The sequence below is a fragment of the Elephas maximus genome, chromosome 3 (assembly GCF_024166365.1).
Source record: "Elephas maximus indicus isolate mEleMax1 chromosome 3, mEleMax1 primary haplotype, whole genome shotgun sequence".
Lineage (NCBI taxonomy): Eukaryota > Metazoa > Chordata > Mammalia > Proboscidea > Elephantidae > Elephas > Elephas maximus.
The window spans coordinates 154915487-154928011 of NC_064821.1; the positions used below are offsets into that span (position 1 = coordinate 154915487).

General features: G+C 45.8%; 3 non-coding genes across 3 annotated transcripts; 2 read left to right on the forward strand and 1 right to left on the reverse strand.

Annotated features, from left to right (window-relative positions):
- The first annotated feature begins 382 nt into the window (after window positions 1–382).
- Window positions 383–455, forward strand: TRNAV-CAC (transfer RNA valine (anticodon CAC)). The gene has a single exon. It is a non-coding gene; the product is annotated as a tRNA-Val (tRNA).
- A 1190-nt stretch (window positions 456–1645) lies between these two features.
- Window positions 1646–1719, reverse strand: TRNAN-GUU (transfer RNA asparagine (anticodon GUU)). The gene has a single exon. It is a non-coding gene; the product is annotated as a tRNA-Asn (tRNA).
- Window positions 1720–6948: 5229 nt separating this feature from the next.
- Window positions 6949–7020, forward strand: TRNAQ-CUG (transfer RNA glutamine (anticodon CUG)). Its single transcript has one exon. It is a non-coding gene; the product is annotated as a tRNA-Gln (tRNA).
- Window positions 7021–12525: the final 5505 nt, after the last annotated feature.

Genomic DNA, 12525 nt, shown 5'->3' on the forward strand with positions numbered 1-12525 from the left:
GCACCGAGCGAACCCTTCAGGCAAAGGAGACTGAGACTCCCGATATGCCCTGGCTTAGGGTCCCTCGCCTACCCTGGAAACAAGGACCATGGGGCCCCACACGCTGGATTTGACATCTCACATCAAAAGCAAACTGAAGTGGCAGGAACAAGAGAAAGAGATAAGAAAGGCGTTAAAGCTAAGTCTTGAGAGAAATGACCAGTCAAGGCAAATGCAGTGAGCCTTGGTTCGCTTGGTGCTTACTGAGGCCCTTTCCAGGACTTTGCTGCTGCCAGTCGAATTTCGAAATGGGATTGAATTTGGTACATTGAAAGTCACAAAAGGTCAAGAAGGCCACCCTAGAGTTTTCACGGATGTTTCCTTAGGTTACGAGAACCTCAGGGTTTCCGTAGTGTAGTGGTTATCACGTTCGCCTCACACGCGAAAGGTCCCCGGTTCGAAACCGGGCGGAAACATTTGTTTGTTTTACTCCTCAGGGCCCATTGCTACTTTTCCCCATTGCTTTAGATCTAGAATCAGACACGAGTCCCGGAAAGTCCCAGAGGGAAATGCACAAACTGTGATGACCCATAGGAAGGTGCAATACCACCAGAAGTACTGCAAGATTTCTGCCACTTTATATGAACCTAAATCCTAGGGTTCGTCTATGGAAATGGATCCTAAGGGAGTAGAAGCAGGGCGGAAGGAATATAGTGATGGATACGGCTAGGTTTACCGATTGATACAGGTGCACTAGGTAGAAATTCTGGAGCCACTGTATTAGTTTGAGCAGCTGTCAGCAATTCTACATTGTTCGCTTGAACGAGTTCACTGAAAACTTGCACCCAAAGGTGGCCTACAGTAAATGAACTTGAAATGGCACAACGTCTTTGATACATTTCTTGTAGTGGAAAATATCTAAAGCCTCAGGGGCATTAGAAAGCTACAGTAAATTTATCATGAAAGACATGGTCATTCGCCCACATCTATAGCCCCAGGTATTATCAGGAAGACATAACCTTCAAGAAGTCTGTGAGAAATATAGGAACTGTCCTTGCATCCTCAAAGCATTCTGTGGTGGCGATTTTATGAAGGACGGTGGGAACCGCTGCCATTTCCTGGGATTTCTGAAATTAATGTGCGTGTATTTTTTTTTTAAGTCAGGGTTGCTAAAGGCACAGAACGAGCGATTAAAAATAGATAACTAATGGTGATTACAACTTTTTTTTTGTATTCATAAAACCATAGACCCAACTTGATTTCCAAAGTATACGGAAAGCGTTAAATAAACAATACCAAAACCAAACCTGTTGCTGTCGAGTCGATTCCGACTCATAGCGACCCTATAGGACACAGTAGAACTGCCACACAGGGTTTCCAAGGAGCGCCTGGTGGATTCAAACTGCCGACCTTTTGGTTATCAGCCGTAGCACTTAACCACTACAACAACCAGGGTTTCAATAAATAATAGTACAAGTAAACAAAGTGGAAAAAAAAAACTTGTCAAAAGCAACTCCGATGATTCCTCTCTTTCAATCATTACTGAGTTCTCAGTTTCCAAGCAAAGAGGATAGAAGGCTAACTGAGGTTGCCCTCTGCCTTTAGATAGTAAGATATAAGCAGCAGAAGCTCTGGGGACATCTTAACACTGATGAAACCCAACGTGCGTCCCTGGGTGGGTTCGAACCACCAACCTTTCGGTTAACAGCCGAACGCGCTAACCGATTGCGCCACAGAGACCACAGGTAAACTTTTCCTTTTCAACAACGAGTGAACTCCTGTGAAGCGCTAGGTGGTGCCAGAAGCTTTCTGCCGAGCCATTTGCGCAAAGCCTCAGAAAACCCGACAGGTTGGGGCGACAAATCCCGTTGTTCGTCGCGTTGAAAGCAGTGCGTTTGGGTGAGTCTGAAGCTAGGAGGGCAGCCAAAACGGCCTTCGCCCCTCCTTGCTCCTTGTCCGCCTCAGATGCCAGCGACCCCCGGAGACCCCCGGGTCTGCAACCCCCGTCTGAGCCCAGTGGGGTCCACGACACGGCTGCTCTGCCTTCGCCCGCCCGCGCCGTGGACGCCCCCCGCTCGCCTCGGTTGCGGTCGGTGTGGCGGGAGCGCGGAAAATAAACGGGGAAAGGGGATTGGTGAAGAGGAGCGAAGGAAAAGCTGGCAGGCGTGGAGGAGAACCAGACCCCCAGGAGGCCTGTGGAGAGACTCAGGCGAGGTCCTGGGGAGGAGAGAATGGTTTTTAAGGTGTAACACAACGGGGAAGGAGGAGCTGAGAGACGGCAGGAAATGGGAGAAAAGCGTAGCACCTGTGGCTGTTCCAGAACAAAACAGTGTGAATGTTTTTCTGTCAATACAGTTTAAGAAGACCAGTTAGGGCTGGTAGGTTTGTGGTGGGCCCTGATCGTATAGTGGTGAGTTCTCTGCGTTGTGGCCGCATTAACTTCGCTTCCAATCCGAGTCTTGGCAGTGTCTGGCGCATGTTTTGTCACGTACCGGCGCGCTTCTTATGGCTTGGTTTGCATTTCATTCCCGCACTACATCGCTCCCCACCTGCAGCTAGAAGGCAGCAAGCCTTCCAGCTAGGGGTCAGAAGGACAGGAACCTGACAGTGAGCATACCTGGAGCCTGGTTTAAGGGAAACCTTGCGTGCACCCCACATCTGGGCAAAAGGTGAAATGCCTCTCACTCGGCCTTAGAACCTGGAAGGCATTATGCTGAGTGAAATTAGTCGGTTGCAAAAGGACAAATATTGTATAAGACCACTATTATAAGAACCTGAGAAATACTTTGAACTGAGAAGAAAACATTCTTTTGTGGTTATGAGAGGGAGGAGGGAGGGAGGGAGGGTGGGAGAGGGACATTCACAAATGAGATAGTAGATAAGAACTACTTTAGGTGAAGGGAAAGACAGCACACAATACAGGGGAGGTCAGCACAATTGGACTAAACCAAAAGCAAAGAAGTTTCCTGAATAAACTGAATACTTCGAAGGCCAGCGTAGCAGGGGTAGCGGTCTGGGGACCATGGTTTCAGGGGACATCTAAGTCAATTGGCATAATAAAATCTATTAAGAAAACATTCTGCATCCCACTTTGAAGAGTGGAGTCTGGGGTCGTAAACGCTAGCAAGCAGCTATCTAAGATGCATTAATTGGTCTCAACCCACCTAGATCAAAGGAGAATCAAGAACACCAAAGACACTAGGTGATTACCAGCCCAAGAGACAGAAAGGGCCACATGAACCAGCGACTACATCATCCTGAGACCAGAAGAACTAGATGGTGCCCAGCTGCAACCAATGACTGCCCTGACAGGGAACACAACAGAGAACCCCTCAGGGAGCAGGAGAACAGTGGGATGCAGATCCCAAATTCTCATAAGACCAGACTTAATGGTCTGACTGAGACTGGAAGGACCCCGGTGGTCATGGGCCCCAGAACTTCTGTTAGCCCAGGACAGGAACCATTCCCGAAGCCAACTCTTCAGACATGGATTGGACTGGACAATGGGTTGGAGAGGGATGCTGGTGAGGAGTGAGGTTCTCAGATCAGGTGGACACTTGAGATTATGTTCGCATCTCCTGCCTGCAGGGGAGATGAGAGGCTGGAGGGGTTAGAAACTGACGAAAAGGACGCGAAAAGACAGAGTGGAGGAAGAGAGTGGGCTGTCTCATTAGGGGGACAGTAATTGGCAGTGTGTAGCAAGGTGCACATGGGTTTTTGTGTGAGAGACTGACTTGATTTGTAAACGTTCACTTGAACCACAATAAGAATTGTTAAAAAAAAAATAAACGGATGCTGATATAGCAGAGCATTCTGGAAAGAGATGAAAAAAATTCACGTGAATATTTTCTGTGTGATTATCATTGTGATAAACAGGTAAATTTAAAATTTTCTACTTTTGTTTATCAATTGTAGTGTTTTCTTTTTCTTCTCTTTTTTGAAAATGGAAAACATCACATGGTTTAAAAATCAAAACTATATAAAAAAGATAATATTTAGCAAAATCTCACCATCATGCCTATAGCTTAAACCACATTCCCTAGATGAAAACGTTTTTAGTACCTTCTGTCTTATCCTTCCTGAAAAATAAGCAAGTATTAATAATAAGTACAAACACTTCTGTCCTCTCTTTTCTTAAAGAAAAGGTAGATTACTGTATACATTTTTGCACTTCTTGCTTTGCTTTTTTTCACATAAACAATTTATCCTAGCAATAACTCAGTAGCAGTCCATAGAGACCCTCATGTTTTGGCCACGTGGAACTCCATTACGCGTGTGCATGACCAGATCATTCTTTAATGTCCTATATGCAGTCTAACCATTTTGAAATCATTAGCCCAAGAGATCCAACTCACTTTTCGAAGGCACAAACTAGCCTTAGGAAGAAGAAAGGCAATTTTGTCTGCCAAAGGAATGCATGATAATAATCTCTTTGTAAGGTATTAAAACTATGTGTATAATTTGAATACAAAGTTTACATCTATTACACACATATTTAGTGTTGTGGTGTTTTGTGTTCATAAATGAAATAATGAGACAATACTGTAAGGCAACTTGGATACACCTACCCTGTGACACAGCAATGGGTGCCCCTGGATGTCTTGATATATTTACATGTAGGAAGAGCCCAAATCAATTCCCACTTCTCTAACACCAAATATTTATTGATCATCCCAAATCTACTGAGACTGGAGGACCCCGGTGGTCATGGCCCCCAGACCTTCTGTTGGCCCAGGACAGGAACCATTCCCGAAGCCAACTCTTCAGACATGGATTGGACTGGACAATGGGTTGGAAAGGGATGCTGATGAGGAGTGAGATTCTTGGATCAGGTTGGCACTTGAGATTAAGTTGGCATCTCCTGCCTGCAGGGGAGATGAAAGGGTGGAGGGGTTAGAAGCTGGTGAAAAGGACACGAAAAGAGAGAGTGGAGGAAGAGAGCGGGCTGAAAAAAAGCAAAGCAAGAAGTGCAAAAATGTACTACTATCAATTCAATTATCTTCCACTTTTATTCTGACACCAGGTGCACATGCAGCATCTTCCTCTGACCCTAACTAACCATCTGGAGCTAGAGCAGACCTCACAAGTAAAGGGCACAGACACCAGCTGCAACCTTGGGAGTCCTCGTGACCCACTAACTTCTAACCAGCTGGCTTCATATTTAGAAGTTCCCTCTACCCCTTCAGGATACCAGCCCTAAGCTTGGAGGTGCTCATTCCCCTCACTTCTGACCTACTGGCTCTCACTACCACCTTGGGTTTGATAATTCACTGGAATGAGTCACAGAACTCACAGAAAGTCCTGTACTTACAGTTACAGTTTTATAGCAAAAAGGATACAATGGAGGAGACACATACGGAAGGACTGGGAAGGTTCTGAACATGCAGAGTCCTTGTTTCCAAAAGGGTGCACTACCCTTCCATGTGCATAGATGTCTCTCACCAACCAGGAAGCCCATGGAGCTTCTGTGTCCACAGCCTTTTTCTAAGCCTCACTACTTAGGTATGAATTTTCCCCCAGCTTCTGCACCCCTCACCCCAGGTTGGTTGATAAAAGGAGGTCCTCTTTCTAGCCTTGCCAACCCCCGCTTGAGTCACCTTATTAGCATAAACCCTCAAGTGTGGTCCGGAGGCCTATAGGAAAAAAAAAAAAGCACCTCAATTACTCAGCAAATTCCAAACATTTAAAGTTATGTCAAGGTGCACTGGAGAAACAGTGGGTAAGTGCTGGGCTTCCAACCAAAGGCTTGATGGTTTGAACACACCAGCCACTCCGAGGAAGAAAGATGGAGCAGTGGGTGTCTATAAAGATTTCCATCCTTGGAAGCCCTACTGGGCTATTCTACCCTGTCCTATAGAGTTACTAGGAGTCAGAATCAACCTGACAGGAGGGTGTTTAGTTTTTTGTTTGCTTGTCTTTGGTTTAGAGTTATCTTCGAGAAACCAAGGACAAAGAGTACTTTCTTTGTATGAAGTTAAATCTTTACTGCGCTACAAAAACAAATAAAAAATTGTGAAGTTTCTCGGTCATGATACATTGGGAAATTGGAATATAATGGTTGTGGCCAAGCTCTCAGAAAACAGACTGTGGCTGTATAAGTGCCAGAGCCCTGTCTTGTAGCCTCAACAGCACGTGGCCGATTTTGAGTCCCAGCAAATGTGGTTAGTCTGGTTTGTCTGAGCGTATAAGTGTTAAACAAGGTTAATTGTTTTTTGTTGTGTATCTAAGAAATACGTTTGTTGTAAGAAAAACTTACCAAAAAGAAATGTATAAAGAAGAAAATGAGAGTTCTTCTGCCTGCCGAACCTACTCCCTAGATAAGACACTGCTGAGACACCTTTCTGTATTACACATAGGAATTTGTGGTGGCTTTCTTTTTTTTGGAGTATAATAGGTGCTGTTTGGACAAGGTGCCCCGGAACACCCAAGTCCTACCCTGACCATCGTCTGCCCTTCCTGGGCAATGAGAAATGGGTGGAGGCAAAGAAAAGGAAAATAACACTGTTGTTGGCAGAAATTTCACCTTGGGGCAGGAAACTCTGGCAAATGAGGCAGAGTATAGGATTAATGACAGAGGTTTAAAGAGCTGTGCCATCGCCTGAAACCCAAAGTGGACTTTACCTCAATTTCCTGAGATGCGAATGAAATAATAGAAGTCAATAAAAGGAGAGATGCAGGGAGAAAGCAAGATGGATGAGTCCACTCACACCGGTCAAGGATTCTCAAGTCGCCTCTGAGAGAGGACTGCCTTGAGATTAGTAGTGGAAACTATGGATGCTAAATGCGGATTTACACAGCTCTATTGTGTCCCTAAGATTCGGCAAGAGATTTGTTCTTTTTTTTTTTTTTAATTGAAATGATCATAGGTATGAGAAAAAAAAATTTTTTTTTTTTTATGAGTCAGAATCGACTCCTTGGGGCTGTGGATTTGGGGATTCCTACCGCCCTACGATTAAAGGGACTTGCGGTGGTTCCATGGTGTAATGGTGAGCACTCTGGACTCTGAATCCAGCGATCCGAGTTCAAGTCTCGGTGGAACCTTAGTGTTTCCTTTAAACGAAGGATTAAAAAAAAAAAAACCTCTTTAAATGGGGAAGTGAACTTGTTACTCCCCTTTCCGCGTCCTGCCTCTGATCCTCTTTTAGCAGCTAGAAGGGTTTGGGGCCCGGAGGGAAGAAGCGCGAGCTGCTCCAGATCCCATCTCCCCTCCTGCTCCCCGTGGGCTTTTCTGCCTCGTGGCCCGGTCTCCTTTTCCACTAGTAACCCTCGTGGCGTAGTGGTTAAGTGCTATGGCTACTAACCAAAGGGTCCGGAGTTCAAATTCGCCAGGTTCTCCTTGGAAACTCAATGGGGCACTTCTACTCTGTCCTATAAGGTTGCTATGAGTCGGAATCCACTAGTTGGCACTGGGTCCTCCACAGGAACTGAGGTCCCAGAAACCCTCAGAAAATACCTGAGGAAGGAGGAGAGACTCCAAAGAACAGAGAAGAGAATTGGAAAGAAAAAGGGAGGAACTAGGGAATGGGACATAGAGGAACTGGGCGTTCCCAGCAGGGGTTTCAGTTGCTGGGTGTGGACCACCTCAGCTCCTCACTCAGGAGCGCCCCCATCGCTTCCTGTCCCACCGGAGAACCCGGTTCTACGGATAAACCTCAAAGCTGCTTGCCTGGGCATTTGTTCTTGCAAAGTTTCCCTTCACTGTGTGGACGTGTGAAGTGGATTAAGTTAGTTGGCAAGTGAGTGGAAGGCAAGTGAAGGGCCTTGTGGGCTCCGTTGCTGTTGACTAGCAGGTGATGCACCCATCCACCCTTATGCACAGCTTTTTTCCCCTTGCAGGCTGTCTGCAGGGCCTCGAGTGGAAAACTGGGACATCAAGGCATAAGAATATTTCTTTAGAGATAAAGAGCAGTAGAGTCAGATGGTGGGTTATATGGGTTATTGTTTTGTAAATGTGATAATTATGGCAGTTTGGGAAATTCAGGTAATTCAGGATGTTGAACTAGTCTGGGATACTGATTGACTCTCTAAAAGAGTCAGTCCTGGAGGAATTATAGGATTAAGAGGGAAACATTACTTCCAGGAAGTATGAAGAATTGTAAACCTTTTGAGAGACTGCAAGGGAGCCCAGGTGGTGCAAAGGTTAAGCACTCGGCTGCTTAACTGCTCAGCTGGCTGTTCGGGCCTATTCAGAGGCTTCAGAGGAGAAAGATCTGGCGATCTGCTCCCTTACAGATTGAAGGAAAACTAAACCCGTTCCTGATGACTTCCTTCCGACTCATCAAAACCTTACAGGACAGGGTAGAACTACCCCCATAGGGTTTCCAAGGCCACATCTTACTTGCACAGAGGGCTGGAGGGTTCCAACTGCTGACCTCTTGGTTAAAAGCCAAACACTTATCTACTGCACCAGCAAGGATCCTTCCATAAAGATCATAACCTAGGAAACCCTATGGGCAGGTCTACTCTGTCTCATGGAGTTGCCATGATTCGAGATCGACCCCATGGCACCCCACAACTACAACAACAAAGAGACTATGGGCTATTTTGAGCTGTTGTGTGAAAGGTCAGGTGCAGATGTAGCAGACAGAGCAAAAGATGGAGAAAAGCATTTGAAGTTCTGTGCTTATATCTCACTCCAATGGCCTGGGTCAGTCACTTCTTGATCCTTCAAGAAAGAATCAGGTGCACTGAAACCACCAATGTGGTAGCTCCGATATGATATCCAGGGACTACACAGCTTTGCTGAAGAAAAGAGTTGATGAAAACGGTGTGGACAAACCACATGCCCCCAGGTATGCCTTTTCCAAAGTCTCCTCCTCCAAACCTCCAGAGCCAAGGATTGCCATGGCCTCCTCCCAGTGCTGCTTAACCATAAGCTTTAAAAACCATACCCTGATGTGCAGATTTACCTGGTGGAGTGTTAAAAATGCAGGAGTGAGAAAAGTGATTTTCCTGTACATGTTGCTAACCACTTATGGCTCATTTTTGTCTGTAATTTTACCAAGAGTAGCAGAGCATCAGGAAGGAAGGTCTCAGGCCCCTCTGCACAGCTCTCCTCTTCTTCAGAATTTCCTCTGCCACAAACCTCCCTCTTCTTTGGGCACCAGAGGCCTCCCCCACAGGGTATCTGCCCAGCCCATGGCTTCTCTCTTTTCAGGAAATTTCATTTCTTGTTCCCCACTCCATAGTGAGACATGGTCCATAGGTCAGTTCAAGTTCTGAGTTTAAATCAATGACCAAAGGACACTTCAGATTCCAGGCATTGGTGAGGTTTAGAAAAGATAAAAGTAACAACGGTTTGTATTTCAAGTATATAAAACTGCAGAGACCCACCCACCTTACCTGTCATTTCAAAGACCAGGTCTGGCCATGTGGTTCCTGCTCTGCATGCCCAGTACTAACCCCTACAGGATCACCGCTTGTCCCAGTTCAGATGGACCCAACATGCCGGTTTAGATCGACTCCTTAATGTTTTCTGCTCCAGAAATAACTCCAGGTGTATAGTTCTCATCTTCCTTTCCCACTCCTGAGTGGGACGGCAAAATGACTTGTGCTGGTGGTGCAATGGATAATCCAGCAGAGCAGGAAGTGGAACTGTTTTGGGCACATGAAGGAGGGAGGGGGACAAGTAATTCGTGTTGTGCATGGGCCTGGAATCGAACCCGGGTTTCCCTTGTGGGAGGCAAGAATTCTACCACTGAACCACCAATGCTTGTGCAGGGGTGCTTCATCTACTTACAGTCCTATGGCTGTTCAGAAAACAACTCCCACAGGACTTGGAAAAAGCAGTTCTAAAATGGATTTAAACAGTATTCTTTTTGGAAGAAACAGTTAATACACATAAAAGATGCCCAGAACACAGGGTTTCAGGCAACACTCTAAATTAAAGTTATTGCATTCAAATAAAATGATTCGCCTTAAAAGAGACTAATTCGGAAATTGGCTCTTCCCAACTGCATAATACCTGTTGCCCTCGAATCGATTTCCACTCATAGGAGAGCAACCCTTTAGGACAGAGTAGGGCTGCCCGGTAGGGCTTCCAAGAAGCATTTGGTGGATTCAAATTGCGGAACTGGTTACCAGCTAGGCTCTTAACCAGGGTGTCACCAGGGCTCCACGGGGACGATACGCCTTGTCTTAGTTTCTTAGAGCCCCTGTATCAGGAATATTACAAGGAGAAGGCCTTCACGGACAGGAATTTATTTTCTCATATTTTCAGAGGCTAGAAGTCCGAATACAGGACCCTGGCTCTGGGAGAAGGCTCTGTCTGTCAGCTCTGGGAAAAAATCCTTGTCTCTTTCAGCTTCTCTTCCTTGGTTTCTTGGTAATCTCCGAGTGGCATCAGTCTTTCTCCATTTGTGCTTCCTTGCTTCAAGGCCTAGTCTGCTCTTTTTATATCTCAAAATTGATTGGTTTAAGACGCAGCCTATAGTGATTCCGCCTCATTAACATAACAAAGGAAACTATTCCCAACTGGAATTACAAACACAATATAGGGGTTAGGCTTTACACCACAAATCTTTGCCTGACACAATACAAACCATAGGAAACCTCAGTACAAAAACATCAGAAATCACTGAGTCTCTTGTATCTGGTCCTAAATCTGCATGAACCTAAGGAATCCGCATTTATTCACTGGCTGATACAACCTCTTTGCCTCCTGATTGTTTGGTGCCTCCCATGGCTTTCCTTCCAAGCTTGAGATGGGTTCCAGTTCTTTCCCAGACAGGTATTCAGTACCCAGTGGTGGTTCAGGAGGCTGGATGTTTGGGGATGTGTCTGAGGTACTCCAGGAGGTCTAGGTGATTCTTGAGCTTCTCTTCTCTGATGCCCCTTTTGAGTCCCTGAAAAAGACCAAAGATTGAAAGGTCCTGTTTTTAGCAGCTGTTTGAATGGACACAGGAAATACAGGGTGGAGAGGAGTGTGCTGTCACATTATAGGGAGAGCAAATAGGGTCATATAACCATGTGTGTATAAGTTTTTGTAGGAGAAACTGACTTGAATTGTAAACTTTCCCTTAAAGCACACACACACACACAAAAGTCCTGTTTTTAACAGTTATGTGTTACAAAGACCTACAGAACAGCAAATAAGTGAGAATTCACTCCAAGATTTCTCCCTTTAACCACTCCTCTTTAGTCACCCAAGGATGTCGGTTCAGGGAAAAACAAGGCTATTGGGGATGTTATGATCTATGCAGGCAACTTGAATTTGGATTGCTGGTGGTTCAATGGCCGAACAGGTGCACTCAATATTGATTCCTGGCCAATGCGTGATTCGTATTCTTTCCACCACAGTTCATTTACCGCATCTGGGTGCAACTGCACAAGTTTTTATTGTGCATACCAGACCAGAACAGCAACTGTTTTTCTGCCTCCTCTGGAACTTAATTTCATACACAAAGCTAGTCTACTCTGACATAAAGCAGCTTCAGTGAGGAAGTTGTGGAGAACCAGGCAGTGATATTAGAATAAAAGATATTCAAGAGTTTGCCTACACAGTAGTTTTGTAGCCTGGGTGGCCAGGGTGTGACCCTGAAAGAATTAGTGCTTGGCCTGAAGTGCAATAAGCACCCCTGCAGCGTGTCTTACAAGCTGGGAAGTAAGTTCTGCTCTGTTACAGTAGCATGAGACATTTAGAAATAATATTCTTGTCACATTTGCCTATTCTCCTGGCACATACAGGGATCCCAGGCAAAGAATCATAACTTCACTGTTGATCCGTGATTCGCATGGTGGGCCTTGGACTGGGCACTGTGCTCATCACACAGTGTGGAGCAAGCAACTGAACCTCCAAGAAAGAGAGTAGCTCCGAGGTGGTACAGATACCTAGTCGTGGTAAAGATGTTAGAGACTAAGGCCTTAGGGTCCCTGGAAGGGTGAGGATTGTGGATAACAATCCTAACAGAGCTGGCAGGAAGTAGTCAGTAAGACCCTTAGGCCAGAGCCTGGATGAATCAAGAGCCAGTGATCTCCAAGGACACCAGCTGCCTGTGCTAAGCAGCTCTCTGCAGCGTCATTTGATGCCAGAGAGTAGTGGGGCACCCAAGGAGGAGAGAAGAGAAGCTGAGCAAAGCGCTGGCAGCTGCAGTGGCCCTGTCTAGATAGAAATAAGCATGTACAGAGACAAAGCGGGAGAGAAGGGTGGGTAGAAGCAGTGAGACTCTGCCTGGATCTGTACACCACATACCGTAAGTGCATGTATTAAAACGGTCAGCTTATGTTTGCAGGTAGAAGCATAGATTAGGCTTTTGACTGGCGTATATATAAATATTGACTTTAAGAAAGGTGTTAAATAGTTACTGTGGAGTTGATCCTGACTCATGGCGACCCCATGTGTGCAGAGTAGAAGTGCTCCATAGGGTTTTCAAGGCTGTGACCTTTGGGAAGCAGCTCACCTGTCTTCTGAGGCGCCTCTGGCTGTGTTCAAACTGCCTAGTTGAACACTTAGCTCTTTGTGCCAACCAGGGACTCCCTTAAAAAGACCAGAATGATGGGGGTAGGTCAAAGGGACACAGGAGACAATTGAAAGAGCTTCCAATGGCC